The sequence below is a fragment of the Pteropus vampyrus genome, unplaced genomic scaffold, assembly GCF_000151845.1.
Source record: "Pteropus vampyrus isolate Shadow unplaced genomic scaffold, Pvam_2.0 Scaffold422, whole genome shotgun sequence".
In the NCBI taxonomy this organism is placed as follows: Eukaryota; Metazoa; Chordata; class Mammalia; order Chiroptera; family Pteropodidae; genus Pteropus; species Pteropus vampyrus.
The window spans coordinates 752,024-771,193 of NW_011889203.1; the positions used below are offsets into that span (position 1 = coordinate 752,024).

The 19,170-nt window shown below is 32.5% G+C and overlaps 1 pseudogene; it reads left to right on the forward strand.

The window, feature by feature from the left end:
- The first annotated feature begins 5,871 nt into the window (after positions 1–5,871).
- Positions 5,872–5,990, forward strand: LOC111732072 (annotated as a pseudogene).
- The last annotated feature ends 13,180 nt before the right edge of the window (positions 5,991–19,170 follow it).

Below are 19,170 nucleotides of genomic sequence, written 5' to 3' on the forward strand. Positions count from 1 at the left end.
CTGGCTGTTTAATAAACGAGAAAAGAAACATAGAATGCCAATATTTTCTGCAAAGTTTTGTTGTCCATCAAGTTCAATTTGGTATTTGTTGGAGGGAAGAACAGGAAAGATGTATTGAATTTTCTACTGTTGAACTTATTAGTATATCAATAATATCACCAGCGCATGGTTTTAATATCTCTACACTAATCTGGCCTGATACGAGCAAGCTACTGATCCATTTTTCATTTCTAAATAATTTCCAAAATGACTTAATATTTTTGTTTATATTCCCAGATTTTCCCAGTCAATTCCCCTGTCTTTCAGACTGCATGTTTATAAGATGCCAAATCAACTAGTAAATTCAGTGAGAAAAAAACAAAACACATTCATTCTGTCGTTGGGTGTTGTTTATACAAATGACTTTTTGATTGATGGTGGCTCTTGCTCCAACCAATTGAGTAGTTATGTAAACACAGCCCTTTTTTCTGCCAAATGACAGTTTAGGGAATTTTTTCTTAATTTGAATGATTTGTCAATGTCTGCAATGCAAATATAGACAATTTCCTCATAATACCATGGTTCTAGATAATAATTAAAAAATTCACTCTAATCATCCTAATATTTGGAATATCCTGACAATTTGTTGCCTTTTTCACTTTATATTCAGTAATTTAAATTGATTAGATGTCCACGAATTCTTACATAAACTCAGGTAAAATAAAGCTGTGAAATAAACTTGTTTTTTAAAAAATGAATAACCAAAAATTTTAAATACATAGAAATGAAAGCCTTAAACTCCATCACATCTACAATGCTTCTGAAGTGGTAAAATAATTACTGAAACATGAAAGAACACATTTCTAATCGTTAATAAGCATGCCTAAATAGATTACTACCAAAAATGTTAAGATTTGCAGCTTGTGGTTTCTGATTTTACAAATAATAAGATTTCTCCTATTTTTTTTTTTTTAAGAAAAATAATTCTTAGGTGAAAAATGTCTTCTCTGAAGAATGTTAACTTACTTTCTGAGAATATATTAGGCAGTTCTTACTGCTCTTTTCATTTCCTTCTCTTGGATAATAGGCTCTCAAATCTGACCCTTAACATTCATACTCTTGCAGTTGGAGACTCGTGAGATATTAATTATTTCTCTTTCAAACTCCGAAGTTAACACCCACTGAACTTTGTGGGACAATGTTTTAGTGAGACAGCTATACACAGGATGGGGTCTTCCACATCAAACTCTAGGAAAGTGCCCACTCTCCTTGGTTTAGTGGAACCAGTGCAATAAAACTTTGGGGGTAAGAATAAGGGAAAAGAGATAGAAAGGAAATATCCAAATCTTTGCTAGCAGTAAAATGTTTTAACAAGGACATTTTCTAGAGTTAACTGATTCTTGGACAAATTCTCTAGTAAGAGTCTGTGGAAAATGGTATACAGTAGTTAGGGTTTGTGTGAATGGGCTCAGAAACAGAGGCCATAAAATGTTTTCTCTCTCTCTCTCTCTCTCTTTTGTTTATCCCAAGTGTAATCTTTAGTCATAATTCCTGCTCTTGATTTTACCCTTGAGTCTGTTTTGAGAATAGGCCTAGTGAAAACTTTTTTATTTACCTTTGTGACTGATGGAGAGATCTTATAGATGAATAATTTTTGAGGTGATGAATTTTAAAATATAAGCTCTTGATTTCATGTGAATAAAGTAATTTTTTCTTTATTTTTTTCTGGTACTATTCTTTACCATCTCTAATCCCTTGTGATTTTTTTCCAGAAATTGTTTTTTGAAAATAAAAAGAAATCATGCCAAGGATCTTGTAAAGTCATGTCTGAGGAACTCAAATGCAAGTGAGTGTCTTGATTCTGGCTCCTTGGGAATATGAGTAAGATTAGAAACAAAAGATGAGTCATTTTTGTCATCCAAAAAACTGAAAATGTACTGAATATTTTGAAAACAGTAAATGTCATTAAAATTTCTAAGGCTATGTAATGGACTTTATATGTTCTGATTTTTGAAGTGATATAAATTTACTATATATATTTAGAAAATATAGGAAAGGAAAAAAAAGCTATTCAATCAAAATCTTGCAGAGGTAAATAATGTTAACATTTTGAATTGTTTTTTAAAATTTTTTTCCCACAAAATTCTTTAATGGTTTTAATACTTAAACCTTAAAAATTTTAGAAGAAAAATAATCTTAGAGTAGTTTTACTTCACTTTTAAGAAAGCAAAACAAATACTCTTTCTTATACCATTATCTTTGGGTTAGAGTTTCTTTGAGAGTGATGCTTAATTTATTTCTCTTAAGGGTTGACTTTCAGAGAAGAAATATACCTCCATTTTTCCAAAGCATGTCATTTATTTAGATATAGAATTTTGAATCTCAATCCAATCTTTACTTTATAATAAACTCAGAACGAAGAAGACAGAATTCTCTGATATTTGTCTTTTTAAAAGGAAGACAAAGATGGAGCAAATTATATTTGTTGAGAATGAAATAGGAACACTCTAAATTCTGAATAAATATACTTTATTCAGGATTATTCTATGGGCCTCAATATTTTATTCAAGGTCATCGTGAATCTTAGACTTAGTTGGAGTATTCAAGACTTTAGCATTTTTTTTTTTTATCATCATTATGAAGAATTATTGACCCAAGACATTTACTCACTTTTCTCTTGGGACAGGTTAGAAGAGGAGGTACAAGAAGGGGCAATACACTATCGAGTCCACTACTTGGGTCCAGTTACCATCAGTTTTTTTAGTGACCACAGATTGAACTTCTAGTTGCAGCCAACTCTCTCAAAACACTTGTTTCTGATCACAAAGGGAAATTAAATGAGTCACTCTACATTTTTTAAAATCACTAGCAAAACAATTTTCCTAAGGGGGGAGGCAATAGTGTCATCTTTATCCTAAAGGTTAAATAATTGAATAATATGGTGAAATGACAATAAAAGATGATGCAGGCATTTTCAATTTAACCAGGAGTTCTAGTTGTATCCTCTCTTATAGCTAAGATCTACCACATAAAAGCAGTAGAAGTTCTGGAATTTATTGGACACCTCTGAGAATTCCAGCAGTCAGTGACAGCTTGAAGCTTCTTTACCCAAAGCACAGTTACTGGCTGTCATCTTGAAGCAGTAGTTTCTAAGGTGGAATTAGTTGAAAGAAGACAGTGCTTTTGACTAGGGCCAGAAACTTTCCATGCGAAAAAAAAAAGTACAATATTTGGGTTAGGGAGTAATAGAATTTATTGGAAAGACTTCATGGCAGAGGCTGGTAAACTAAGCCAGAGCCTATTCCCTTCATGTCTCCAAAGAAACAGCTTTCAAAAGAGAGGTGATGCTGGAGTTTAACAAGGTTTTTTTCAACACCGGCTCAGAATACACTGTACAGGACAGATGATGGGTAGCTTCATATTAATAAATTAATCATTGGCCTCAGATGATATAATAATTTATGTGAAATAATTGGATATAACAACTACATACCAAAGAGTAATAAAATTGTGCAAGTGTCATGAATTGATTAGAAAGAACTTTACAAAAATGAAATAATAACATTCATTTTAGATTGCTCTGTGCAAAAGGAAAACATGTAATTGAAAGAAAAAAATGGTTGAAAAGTGCCATATTCGAGTATATACAGAATAGATGTTTCCTAAATTAGATGAAAATACATGAATCAATTTTTGTTTCTTATTAACTTTGAAAAATCAGATATATCTTATCACAAGAAAGAAAAGTAGACCTGAGGATAGGCTAAAACTTATAGTATTATGAATTAAAAATTTTAATCAAAGGAAGAATAATAAAGCCGGGTTTTTCTCCTATGAAATAAGGCTTTTCACACTATTGTTCATATTTCTAAAAATTTGAAAATGTTTTCCTAATAAACAAATTTCTGCTCAAATTTAACAATGACAAGGCATCTTTTTCCCTACCAGACAGCTGTTAGTCATTAAAATAATGGACTTTGAATTTCAATCTTTAAAACATGTGCAAATGTTTATATATCTGCAACTTAGGAAAAATGTTTTCCCAACAACTGCTTAACAAAAAATTTTAGTCTCTGCTTCATTTTTATATTATTGTAACAATTCAGGTGTCTCTTAAGAGACATTTTAAGCTTCCAGCTTACAATAATGATTGTGTCAAGCCAAAATCTGAGGTAGCTTAGTGGTTTCAGATTATTTAGTCAAAGCTGACTACTAGATATTTATATTTTTGGTAACGTTTTTATTATAGCTTTACTTATTCCCAAGTAATTATGAAGTGTTGTATCATCAATTAAAAACTGGCATTTTTATTTGAAGTGGAAGTTTTTAAATCACCTAATAATCTTGATTTGACTAGAGTCAACAAAGATGGTCCATTAGAATCACATTTGTGTATCTCCTTTGCTTAGGGTCTATCACTTTACTCATTTCTTAAACATTCTGGAATGTTCAGAAGGGGTCAGACACTATATTATATGGTAGGCTTATAGAGATAACAAGAAATAGTCCTTGTTCATAAGAAATTGAGAATAAATTATAGCAATACTGTATTGCAAGTGCTATAATAAGATCTACAGAAGATGTCATTGGAGTAGAAGGAGAGACAGAATTAGATATTTAGTGCTGTCTGGGCATGGAGGTAAAAACACACTTCTAAGAAAAGGTAACATAATCTAATATTTGGAAGCTGAGTATAATAATTTCTATTATGGTTAAAGGCAAAACTCAAGTTAATCTTTTCCATGCCAGAAGAAGCATCTACATATTTACCCAGCATTTTATTTAGATCTGGATACACTTCCTCTAGACTCTTCTTGATCTGTCTTTCTGCTTGCACTTGATTATATAATTAACTAATTTAAATTTTTAACCATCATCTATTTCAATGATTCTCAAACTTATTACATCAGGATTATCTGCATGAATTGTTAAAACATAGATTGCTGGGCTCCACCCCCAAGTTTCTGATTCAGTGAGTATGGATGGACATCAACAATTTGCATTTTTACATTCCCAGGTGATGCTGATGCTACTGCTCCATGGACCATACTTGGCTGATTATTAGAAACGGCTGAGGATGTTTTAAAAATATGGATTGCTGTGGTCCATTCCCAGAGATTCAAATTTAGTCAAACTTAGGTGGAAACAAGGAATCTATTTTAAATACATTTCCCCAGTCGATTTCGATTATCAATAAAGTCTGGGATCCACTGACATAGTCCAATTCTCTCATTTCAAAATTGAAAAAAATTGAGATGTAGAAAAGTTATGAGAATTTATCAAATTTTACAACTAACAAGGAGCAGAAAAGCTTTCTTTCCCACAATACCTCATTTTTTTCCCTTCAAGGAACCATAATGAGATTTCATTCTCTCCTGAATCAAGTCAATACTTTTATTGCGACATTCAGTGTTTTCCAAAATCTTTTCCTTATAACCTATTGTCCTAATAATTGGTCTTGGATACAATTAAGCCAGTCCCAAATCAATGAACATGAAAAGTGCTATAGTCTATGGGAGGCAGTGGGTGGATTCAGATGAGAATAACACTCAATTTCCTCTTTCAAGGAATTTCCAGACAAGTAACAGATATTACATTCTCAAATGTTCAGAAATATACATTCCTGCATGATATTAATAGAAAGATTTATAGTAAGTGCTACTAAAAAAGTACAAAATATCAGATGAGTTTCAGCATAATGAAACAGATATTCGTACAGGTTTATTTGCTAGACACTGTGCTAGTTTTTTAGAGATGCAAAAAGTATTAAGACGTAGGTTTTTATTTAAGGAAATCATAATACAACTAAGCAAAAACAACTAACTCTATACTGTACAATAAATAATCTATAAAAGTGACTTGAAATAAATGCTGTCAGAATAGAGAAATGGGGTCTATGGCCATGCCACCCTGAATAAACCTGATCCCATCTGATCTCAGAAGCTAAGCAGGGTCGGGCCTGGTTAGTATTTGGAGGGGAGACCACCTAGGAAGACTGGGTGCTGTAGGAATTAAAAAAAAAAAAAAGAATATAGAAATGGGAGTGATTAATTCAGCTGTAATATGTGGAACATTTATGTGGAAATGTTTACAGAAAGGGTGCTAGAAAAGGCACTTACATGTGTATATATGGTTTGTTTAGATTTGGATACTTTTCCTTTGGTCTCACCTTTTGATTAGTCTTTACTTTGCCAGATGAAGGAGGGGGCAGAGCAAAAGCACAAAGGTGAACCTGTGAGATGGACATTTTCAGAAATGAGACTGACAGGGCTACAACACAAAGCGTGTGGAATCAGAAAGGTATTCGTGAAGGTTAATTTGAGCTGGGCTTTGAAGAATGCATAGAATTTGGTAAATAATACTAACTTTTGCACACATTATTATTACTCCATTTTTTAAACAATTCTTCACCCTTTCTTTCCAAACTACAGAACATTTTACTCATTCCCCAGCTTCAAATCAAGGCCCTTAAAAATTCCTATATTTATGTTAGCACTGTCTGAGCATCATAGTTACTTCTGGTGCTTAAAAAAATGTACAGAAGCCCTGGTCCCACTTGAGAGGTTTTGATACTGGAGATTTCTATTCAAGATGTCTGGTGGTAGAATCCTAGGATTACGGATTGGTAGTTTGTCATAGCTCATTCTGATCTGAACCACTGTCCAACCAAATGCCAAAACCTAGGATGAGTTAAATACATAATTGCTGCAATCTAAATGCTTAAGCACAGCCTTTACAATTTTGTTTTCTTTATTCCAGGAAGTTGTTTTAATGTACATATTTACTCTGAGATCCTAATAGGTCAAATCAGAAAAAGCTTCCCTATATAAATTTTAGAGACAAGGAAACTCACTGTCTATTTATTCTCTCATGTCCATGCACATGCTTCGGTCAAGAAATGCCATCCCACTGTCTTGTCTGGACTAAATGTACATGTTTTTTAAAGTCAATATTATTCATATATAGCTTCTAAAATTAATTTTAACCACCAACCAAATTGAATCAAATTGTTCGAATTGAATACATGTTACAAAAAAATGCCTCAGGAAATAAAAATGTCCAATTGATCCTTATTGGATATTGAAGAATTAGTCATTATGTGTATTGCTAGGTTTCTAAATTCTATGCCTTTGACACTCACTAATGTTAGTCATAGAGCTTTTTTCTGGGTGGATAATGTGGTTACGGCAGTTGTTGATAACTTGTTTTGCTTTGACCATTCAATAAGCATTTTTAATGAATAAGGTTCGAATTATTTGTATGCCCTCACAGGCCATAATGAATGCATCATTTCAAAATATACATAAACTATATTTATTTCTGACACATGATGTTCTAAAGAGCCACCACATCCCACAGCTGTCTATTTAATTAGATCTTGCTGGATTGTGATTTTATTATTAGGCATTCCCTAGCTCAGTACTCAAGGTCAATGTAGATATGACTAAGAAAATTATATTTTCTCATGGACAAAAGATGAGACTTGGAGAGCAAAGTGAAATATATTCACTATATAATGAAATTTTAAAATATTTTATAATTATAATTTTCTGAATACTACAGATACACTACTCCTTAGCCCTTTAGTCCTTCAATGACAAGACATTTAAGCGTACATGATACACAAGGACTAATATTATGGAATTTATGTAAAAACAGTAGATTATAAAATGCTATTCCAAAGTATAGTGTTTATAAACTGTATCATGTGTGTGAATCATTTCCCCTCTGTTCATAGTATGTAACTTTTTATCTTATGTAAAAAATTTATATATATCAGGTATCGTATTTCAATATCATATTTTTAAAAATGAGATTTAGTATGGCAAATCAACATAGTAAAAATTAATAGAGCCTTTATAAAGTGACAATATAAAGATACTTTATAAAGTGACAATAATAGGCAATATTGTTTTGTGTAAACCTGAAATACTATGTGTGTGGTGATGAGGGTTGAAAAATAATGGAAACATTCTATTTTGACCCAACTCAGGTAATTTATTAGAAACAGATAATTTGATACTTGCCACTACTCTCAAGTAGTTATTATTATCTCTACCTTACAAATTAAGAATTTGAAGTAGAAAGTTTAAGTAATCTAACTCATAGTTGAATAAGTGGCAGAACTGGCATTTGAATCAAGATAATAGACTCCAGAATTTCCAACCTGAATCACCACACTATACTGAGAGAAGAATTTGAGTGTATAACTCCTAATATTACAATTCAGACTGGGAATAAGAGAGCCCCTTATAATATGAAGGGGTAAATTCTGCAGCCATGTAATGTTGAACAAATTATTCAAATTCTTGGCCTGCTACATGAAACAACTCATTTGCTAAAGTAGAAAAAATATTTAAATTAAAAAGAAAATATATTTCCCATGAATTTTTAATATAGTGGAAAGAATATTGAACTTAGAATCAGGAATTGTGATTCTCTGTTTCTCTAAACCCGTGGTTCCCTAACTGTCCACTAAAGCACCCTGGTACATGGGCAGGTACACAGGAGTACCATGAGATATTTTAACATTGTTTTGAGGGAAACAGTGAGATCTGTCATATGTTGGTCACTGCTCAAAGTACCAATTCAAGGTAGTTCTCAGTTTTGACATTATGGCAGACAACATTTCCTTCAATTATGTCATATTTTTTTGTGAAGCCGCTGTTTCAACAGTCACTGTGATAAAAAGCAAGTAGCACATGAAAATCATCATGGAACAGAAAATGAGGATGATGGTATACAACCTGATTCCAAGGTTTGAGATCATGCAGTGCCTAGCAGAAGTATGTATTCCATTAATAAATAATTATGGTTATGAACGAAGCAATGATTTTTTTTTCTTCTGATTAACAGGTAAAATTTTGTTTAAATGGCTACTGAGTTGTTAAAGCATAAGTAATTGAAGTTGTTTAGATATAAGTACTTAGTAAACAGAACTATTTGGTATTTATTTTGTATTAGGAGCATCATGTAAAACTTACTGAGAACCTAAGGGCTCTGTGAACTGAGAAAATTTAGGAAACTCTGGAGTAGAAGTTTGCTTTTTGGTGTATTGAAGTATTTTTTCTTAGCTTCAGTTTTCTTATCTGAGAAATGAATGGGCCTCAGAAGATAGTCTCAAATGCTACTCTAATTCTAACAGGAAATGTTCTATGACAAGGCAGAAGGTAATTTTGGTGACTTTGACAATTCCATATCCCATTCACCTATAATACGTAAATATTATCTTAAATTGGAAAAAAAAACACAGAATGTAGCTATATCATTTAATGATTTTCTAATGTATTTCTAATGTATTCAACCAACTCCTTTAAAACAAATTAATCGTTGGATCTAAATGAATTAGTCATTTTACAAATATATCTCACCTATCTCTTTAACCTATAAAGCTCATGGCTTTTTGGGGGAGAGGCATCAGGTATTTTCTTTACTCGTTAAGACATTGAATTAGAAAATTCCCCGAGTAAGGATATCTGTACTTTATAAATATTGGAAAATCTAGAGTGTCTGAACTACTAAGAAAATATTGTCACATGAAAATTTCAAATCAAAAACAAGTAGCCCACTGTTTTTAATGAAAACTCTGGCTAATAACCACATCATAATTATATTCCTTTATATTGCCAACTTACACAAGGAATTGCCCATTTAGAAAATCTTTGAATATGTGTTTATAAAAAATAATACTTGTTACATGGAACCATATTAGATTCTTATTAGACATCTATCAAATAATTGCTTCTTTATTTGAAGTACAATAGGTTTGTATTTACTTGATTTGTAATGTTTTGGGGTGTTTTAGGCTAAAAATAAGATTCAAAAATAGGTGATTGAATCCAGATGATTAACACATCTGGATTGGCAATGCCTAAAAGAAAGAAAATTGCAAAATATTTGTGAGATATTCATATCCTCGAATCAGTGAAAGCAGAACTACAGAATGAAATCTTTTATTTTGAAAACTGCTTGGTGGCAGAATGGTTCTGTGAATGGAGTGTGAACTCTTGCATAATATATGTTTAGTGGGTGTTTGTTGAATTAAAACTACCAAACCCCCCCCCCCCAAAACCCAAATTACCACCCATTGATTTAATCCTGTAGTAAAATGCATATATGGAAATAGGTAATTCAAATCTGTTGTTGGTCTTATGGCCATAGAGATAGTTCACATCTGAATAAAAGTTGTGGAATACAAGTTGTGGAATATTTCAACAAATATATCAAAGTTTAAATTATTTCCTTTTTAAATAGCAATAAAGATTTACTCAATGAATGGATATAGAAAATGTGATATATATACACAATAGAATATTATTTAGCATCAAGAAGGAAATAAATCCTGTCGTTTGTGACATGGTTGAACCTGGAGGACATTATGCTAAGTGAAATAAGGCAGATATAGAAGGACAAATACTATATAGTGCTGCTTATGTGAGGAATATAAAATAGTCAAACTCATAGAAGCAGAGGGTAGAATGGTGGTTGCCATGGGCTAGGGGGAAAGGGGAGGTATTAGTCAAAGGGTACGAAGTTCCAGTTATACAAGTCCTAGAGATCAACCCTAGAGCACAGTGACTGTGGTTAACAATATCGTATTGTATACTTAAACATTTGTTAAGAGAATAGACCTTATGTTAAATGTTCTTATCACAAAATAAGTAATAAAGAGGGCAGGAGGAAACTTTTGAAGTGATGGCTATGTTTATGGCATAGATTATGGTGATAGTTTCATAGTTGTATACTTATGTCTAAGTTCATTAAGTTTAATATCTTAAATATATACAGCTTTTTGTATGTCAATCATACCTCAGTAAAGTGGTTTAAAAAAGATTTCCTCTAAGTAGAGAAGAAAACACTTGGTGCTTTAAGATAAAAAATGAAGACTCCTAAGTATATAAAACCTTACAGATCATCTGTTTCCAAACAAAGTTTAGATACATTATAGGTCCTTGGTTGGATGACAGATGAGGGTAGCTATCTTGGAGACAAATCAGCGATTGTTATCTTTTTTAACAGGTGAACTGAACTTGCTATCACAGTTCCGTCCATTTTTTTTTTTTAGCGGTCTGTTCAGGCGTTTGTGTACATTTGTTTTACATACTATTTGCTATGAATTGATTTAATTAAGTGTATCAGTTTCTTATTGCTGCTGTAATAAATTACTACAAACTTAATGGCTTAAACAATATAAGTTTATTATCTTACAGTTAAGGAGGTCAGAATTCTCAGTGGACAAAAATCAAGGTGTCAGCAGAACTATGTTCCTTCTGAGGCTCTAGGGCAGAATCCATTTCCTTGTGTTTTCTAGCTTTCAGAGGCTGTTCTCATTTATTATCTGTGGCCCTCTTCCATCTTAAAAGTCAATAATTGCCTCACACTGACCTCCGCTTCCGTAATCACATCTTCTTTGATGCTTCTGCCTCTTTCTTTCCCTTATAAGTACTCTCACGATCACCTCATCCCACCTGGATCTGCACAGTGGCTTTTTCCATGTAAGATAACATCTTGTGGGTGGTGGTATTATTCTGCATATCATATTAAGGTATATCTTGTTTTAGAGAAGACCCTAAGTTTACTAGATTAACTTCTTTTATTTAACACATAGAGTTCAGCCTTACGTTTAGCAGAATAATGAGAGCTCATACACTAATCAGATATTACCACATATTTCTTTAAGTGCAGTTGGAAATTAAAGCAAGAAAGTGAAATGATGAGACCTGTAGTATAAAAGATTTTCTACAATTCAGAAATATTTTTTAAATCTAAAATTTATTTTAGGTTTCTGTTTATTCAAAATAAACCTAAAGAATGTTTAACAATGTTTTTTAGTAAATGAGCAAGATGAATAAATGGCCCTGATTAGAAGCAATTTTTTTTTTTTTTTTTTTTTTTAGGAAGATGGAGCTCATCTTCAGTTTATGCTCCAGGAAGAAAGTTCTTTTCTTCAAAAAGGGCTTAAAGTACCCCATCTATTGGCATAGCACACAGACTTTGTTGGTTTCACACAGAGATTTCAGTTGCCAAGGACATAGTATCACTGAAGAGAAACAGCTGTAATGTCATACGGATCTTTACTTGCACAAGAAAAGCTGGCAGCCAGCATTTTTTAGAAGAGAGGTTCTCAAACTTTAATATGGATAACTATTACCTGGGAAATCTTATGAAATTGCAGATTCTAACTTAAATCTTTGGAGTCCTATGATTCTGTTTCTTACGAGATTTCAGGTGATACTGATGCTATTGGTTTCTGAACGACACTTTGCATGGAGGGTTGTAGAACATTCTGAAATGGAACAAAGTCTACTATAGAAATCACCTTATAGAAACATGGTTCTTATAAGCACTTAATGCCAAAAATTTTGTTGTGAGTACTAGGAAAAACAAGAAATGGCACCTCAATAAAAATGGGTAGGACATATGGACATAGGAAGAAGTGGAACTATATTTTAATTAGTATCCTCTATATACACTTTCTAGTCAGTTATGAATAGGAACACATGGTAAAAATAAGTTCATATAATGCCTAAATTTACTTATTCTCAATATATCTTTTTTTTTTATTTGTGTAAAGAATACTTTAAATTATTGTTGTATATATAGTTGATACAACTGGTTGGTTCTATTTTTAGTCAAGTTTTAGTGCCCAAGTTGGGAAAAACTAGGTGAACCTTAACCCTTAACAATTTTATTCTTAATTTTGTAAGTTAGTTATTACAAAACTTTATATTTAAACTTCATATTTGTTTCTCTTACTTGAAAATAATTAGATAATAAACCATCAAACAAGTAAATAAATAATACAATATTAGGTAGTTAAAAGGATGCAGGGAAATGAATAAAGAGTGAGAGAATTGTTTTGGGCAGGGAAAGATGGATGAAGTCAGACAAAAGTCCAGAGTAAAAAAAAAAAATCTAGGCTAAAAGGAATAGTAGATATAAAGACCTCGATCAAGAGAACAGCTAGGCTTACTTGAGGAATGACAAAGTCAGTGTGGCTTGTGTGAAGTGAGTGAATAAGAGAATGAAGGAAATGACCTTGAATAGTTTGTAGAGGCCAGATGATGTTGTGCTTTGTGGGCTATGAAGTTAAGAAGTTTGGATTTTATTCCAAATGTGATAGGAATATACTAGAACAGTAACAGAGGTGAAAGGAACAGGTTAATTACTCTAAATATACTAGCCTCTTGTTATTTGACTTCTCCTCTTCATGTTCCCCATTAGGGCAGCTATTACTCTATTTCCTATTTATTTATTTCATGGCCTATCTTCCAGTAGGGAATGTAAGGTTCTTAAATTTTCATATTTCTCATCATTGTATCCCCAGCCCAGAACACTGCTTGACCTCTGATAGTTTCTTAGTAATTTTGTAGATAAGACTTTTTGGTTGATGAGCTTGAGGAGAAAGTACAAAAGGAAGAGGCCAAGGTAAGAGATATTTTTTCTTCTTTTGACAAAATGAATTTAAAAAGGCATAAAATACAACAGCTGAAAAAATAATGAAGTCAGAAAGATAAATTCAGTTGGGAAAGAAATACAAAATAAGTTTAGCTCGAACTATATTAAGATTAGGATAATGGTGATAATATCCAAGAGGGAAATGTTCTGCAGTAATCTGGAGAGGATAGACTCTTCTAGTGAATTTTATTCTCGCAGAATACCAGTTCCATATGATTTAATACGTGTTCTGCCAAAGAAGTCACAAAGGTTGCATCTACTCACAAGATATTTCTTTCATCCCTTTATTGGCCTTGGCACTTCTTCAGGTCTTCATTTTAATCTATATTATCTGTTTTCAGTATCTCCTTAAGCTGATTTTCTTCATTATAATGATGATTTACTGTCATAATTTTATTTAAAACCTTATATATTTTTGTATTTATTTTAGTTAGTCATGTATATTTAAATTAATTTTTAACATGTTCTTTGAACTAACTTTCTAATTTTGCTTAAAAGTTGTATTTTATCTTTTATTGCTGTTGTTCTGGAAAAAGCAAACATATCATGTAGGTAGGTGTATGACCGGCATTTGAGAGGAATACTTTAGGGATTACCATGCCCTAAACAACTTGGCTTGATATTTGGAGTAACTTATCCTTACTACTATCAGTTAGTTGCTTTTACATAGCTCTCCTAGCCTCTAATTCTAGTACTGGTAAAAGTAAGTATACATTATCATAACAGTGCTGTCTTTTTTATATCTCTTATTTTCTGTTCTGGGCATAATACTGGGCATTATGGTCTGAATTGTGTCCCCCTCCCCCAAATTGGTATGTATGTTGAAAACTTAATCCCCAATGTGACTGGATTTGGAGATAGGGCCTTTAAGGAGGTAATTAAGGTTAAATGAGGTCATAAGGGTAAGGCTTAATCTAACACGAATGATGTCTTTATAAGAAGAGAAAGAGATACCAGGGATATACATGTGCATGGTAGAGGCCACATGGGGGAAAAGGAGAGGGTGGCCATCGGCAAACCAAGGAGAGTGGCCTTAGGAGAAACCAAACCTGCCAACACCTTTATCTTGGACCCAGCCTCCAATACTATGAGAAAACAAATTTCTGTTTATTAAGCCACATGGTCTGTAATATTCTTTTAGAGCAGCCTAGCAAACTAATAACACCAGGTTCTCAACCATCACTGCTGTGTATCAAGCTAGCTGTGATACACAGAGCTTCTTCTCCTAATCCAGTGGACATATGACTCTGCTTGCAAGAAGGGGACCAGTAAATGCAGTGTGACCAAAAGAGAGCAGAATGGGGTATTGGGCAGGACTAGTGATGTGTACCACATGCCATGCCCAGCTGTTGGTTGTTTCTCCTAATGGATTACATTGGTTTATCATCCTCTTCATATTGCCTCTCTAAAATTCGATGCTCCCATTGACTTGCATTCACATTTGATTTCACTTTTTCCACTTATAGAATATAAGTTTTTCATAACTGGCTATTCAGTACCATTGTTACATAGGTGACTTACTCTAGGAAGCCCATTTCTCATCACAAAATAGTTAATATTCGGGAGTTTAAAATTAAAATGACTCTAAGAACTCATGCTTAATAAAGATACAGAGAGCTACATTATATATATACATATATAATATATTTATACATATTTCTATTTCTTTGTTATGACAAATGAGAACACCTAAAAGACACTCTAGGAGCAACAAACACACCTAGTTCCCAATCTTACTTTCTAATATGATTCTCCAATAAAAGGAACCAAGGCTCCATGGAGAAATGCATGATTCTAGGACTGGGGCAGAAAGTAGACAAGATGAACCTAGAGTAACTAACTTGAAAGAAAGAAATTCACAATAATGTGGATGATGGAGTCATGTCAAGAGAACACAGGAGCCAAGTGAAAGAGCTATCAATGGCCAAAACTGGAGCAGTTTGAGCAACAAAATAAATAAAATAGTATTAAATTACATTTAAGCCTCACTTAACATTGTCAGTAGGTTCTTGAAACTGTGGCAAAATAATATATAATGAAACCAATTTCATCATAGGCTAATTGATATAAGCAAGAGCTAAGTTTCTAGGGCATCTTATCAACATTATAACAAAACAACATTGAACAAAATCCTATTTGAGGACCTGTTGTATAACTCAAAGTATAAAATGAATATCCATGATTCCATACAGATGTAAATAAGTTATTAGGTAAATTAATATAGAGAGAAGAAGAGAAAAATCTCCTATGCTAAAGAATTCCAAATAAATTATGTAGATACTCTGCCATAAGGGGGCAGGAGCATAAGTTCCCATTTCTTGAGTATGGGACATGCATGACTTTATTACAAGAAGCACAATATGGAACGGAGGAAAAGAGTAACTTAGTAGTGGAGAAACCTAACAAACACGACTTCAGGCAGGTGATCAAGGTCAACTTCAGCAGTCACAAATTATGTTAATAGTATATAGCCTTGATTTGATGTGAAGAAAATGACACTCTACCTCTGTGATATTCCTCCCCAAAACCCATAACCCTAGGCTAATTGTGAGAAAAAACAATTTATATAGAGGGGCATGCTGAAATATACCTGACAGCTCTTCAAAGCTGTCAAGGTCATCAAAAACTAATCAAGTCTAAGAAATTGTTATAGCCAAGATGAGCCAAAGAAAACATGACAGCTAAATGTAACATGGTACTCTGATGGGATCCCAGCACAGAAAAAGGACATTATATATAAACTATATAAATCAGAATGAACTATGGATTTTATTTAATAATAATGTATCAATATTGGTCTATTAATTGTAACAAATGTATACAGTAAGATGTTAACAATGGGGAAACTGTACTAATTTTACTGTCTATATGCATTTTCTGTATATCTAAAACTGTTCTTTAAAAAGTATGTTAATAATAAAAAATATTGGGAGAAAAGTATTTCAACTACAGATGACATCTTATGTGCTAAGACCATGCTAGGAGCTGTTGTTAATCTTAGCTCAGGAAAACATTTGCCCATTCTAAGTGAATACTATCTTCTAGAATGTCGCTAGACGAGAAATTTATGTTGGAAAACAAATCACATATGTACAAAGTTTTAGAATTCCTTTTTTTTCTTGCCATATGGCAAAATCATATTGTCATAGATAAGAATGAATAAAATAATTTAATCAGGTTTAATGTTAGAACTATGATTTTTAATTACCTGACATGTGTTAGAGAAACTTTTTTTTTGAGGCAGATTTAGCCAACTTCGAAATGAATACGATGTGTCATGGCAATAATATCTACCATGGTGCATGCAAAATTTTCGATATTTGGTATCAATTTGACAGCCTTTTGAATTTTATATGTTCTATGTGCCATCCGCTGACATCATAATTCTAGGAGATCTGATACTCAGATTGGCAGTGTTCTTATTATATCTCACTCATAAAAAATAAACCTTGGATAAGTATAAATGTATTCCTCAGGGCCATTCATGTGGTATTGTGTAAATCAAAGAGGAAAATAGAAACACCTGGATAAATTAATTTATGAGCAGAATCTACTAATGTCAAATAGTAGCCAAACATTCCTCAGTTTCCCTTGTAACACCAGATTCATGTGATTTAATAGATATTCTGCCAAAAATTGTGATCATATAAGTTTGAGAAAAGCTAGGTTTAACCAAATTAAATGGGAGATTTTTTCTAAGACTTCTCATGACATATAATGTATTTTGTGATTCCTCAGTTTGTATAAATTTCTCAAGCTTTTTTGACCACAAAACCCATTTTAAAAGAAAACATTATTATTCTTAGAAATCAGTTTCTGTGGAGCTCTAATTGGTAAACTCTGGTCTAGCCTAATGTTTCAAAGGCTAGTCTTGTGATTAGCAGCATCATTATTAATCAGGAAATTGTTAGAAACGTAAATTCTTATGCACAACCTTACACCTCCTGAATCAAAAACTGTTGGGTGGGAGCCCAGTGATCTGTTTTTTAACAAGCCTTCCAGGTGCTTCTGATGCATGCTAAAATTAATGAGGACCATTAATCTAGGAGAAACTCACATCTTGATCTTAGAGACCAACATCGTTGATTGTTTAATATCTTTACCATGCTTGTTCTTCAAAAGATTGATGTCTTCAAATAGGCATCTTGACTTTCAAAGGAGATATATGAGTTCTTAGTACTCAGAAATGGATCAGTGGGATATATTGGTTAAAAAATCTAAGATGAACAAAAAGTGGTCCTTTGATTCTATAATCATCTGATTTCTGTTCATTGTTATTGATTCCTAGTTTTATGCAATTGTGGTCAGAAAAGATAGTTGATATGATTTCAATCTTCAAAATTTGTTGACTTATTTTGTCACCTAATATATGATCTATCCTGGTGAATTGTATATGTGTGCTTGAGAAGAATGTGTACTCCACTGTTCTTTGGTGCAACGTTCTGTATATATTTATTAGTCCTATTGATCTAACATATACTTCAAGTCCAATATTTCCTTCTTGATTTTCCATCTGGATCTTCTATCCAATTATTAAAAGAGGATATTTAAGTCTTCTGTTATTGTTGTATTGTCTATTTCTCCCATCAGATCTATCAATATTTACTTTATATATTTAGCTGATCCAATATTTGGTGAATATATATCTGCAATTGTTATACTCTCTTGATGAATCGACCCCCTTTATCATTAAATAGTAACCTTTTTTGTCTCTTGTTACCTTTTTGGCTTAAATTCTATTTTGTCTGATACAAGTGTAGCTATCCTGCTCTCTTTTGGTTTCTATTTGCATGGAATACCTTTCTCCATCTCCTCGTTTTCAGTCAAAGCGTGTCCTTAAAGCTGAAGTGAGTCTTCTAGGCAGCATATAGTTGGATCTTTTTTTCTTTTTAAATCATTCAGCCACTTTCTTTTGAAGAATTAAATCCATTTATATTTCAATTAATTATTAATAGGTAATGACTTACTTTTTCCAATTTGTTGTTTTGTTTTGAAGTTCCTTTCTTTCTTCCTTTCTTCCCCTCTTGCTATCTTCCTCTCTCTTTGTTGATTATTTGTTGTATCATGCTTCGATTTCTTGCACTTTATGTTTTTTATATCGACTATAGATTTTTTGCATTGGTTACCATGAGTGGTTACCATGAGGCTTACAAGAAACATATTATCGATACAACAATTTATTTTAAGCTGATAAAAACTTAACTCTGACAGCATACAAAAACTTTATTTTCTTCTGCCACATTTTATGTTTTTGATGCCACAATTTACATATTTGTATATTATGTATCAAATAACAAATAATTTACCTATAATTATTTTAATACTTTATTTTTTGACCTTTATACTAGAATTAGAAGTGATTTATATACCACCATTAAAGTATTCTGAATTTGTCTATATACTTATTTTTACCAATGAGTTTTATAGTTTCCTGTTTTCACATTACTTTCATGTCTCATGTTAGCTTCATGTTATTTTAGCTTGAAAAACTCCCTTTAGCATTTTCAGTAAGACAGGTCTAGTGGTGATGCACTTTACCTTTTGTCTGCATGGGAAAAACTTTCTCCTTTATCTCTGAAGAACAGCTTTTCTGTTTAAAGTATTTTTGTCTGTCAGTTTTATCTTTTAGCACTTTGAATATATAATCCCATTCTTCCTGGACTGCAAGTTTTCTGCCTAGAAATCTGCTCATAGCCTTATGGGGGTTTCCTTGTATGTGACAAGCTTCTTTAC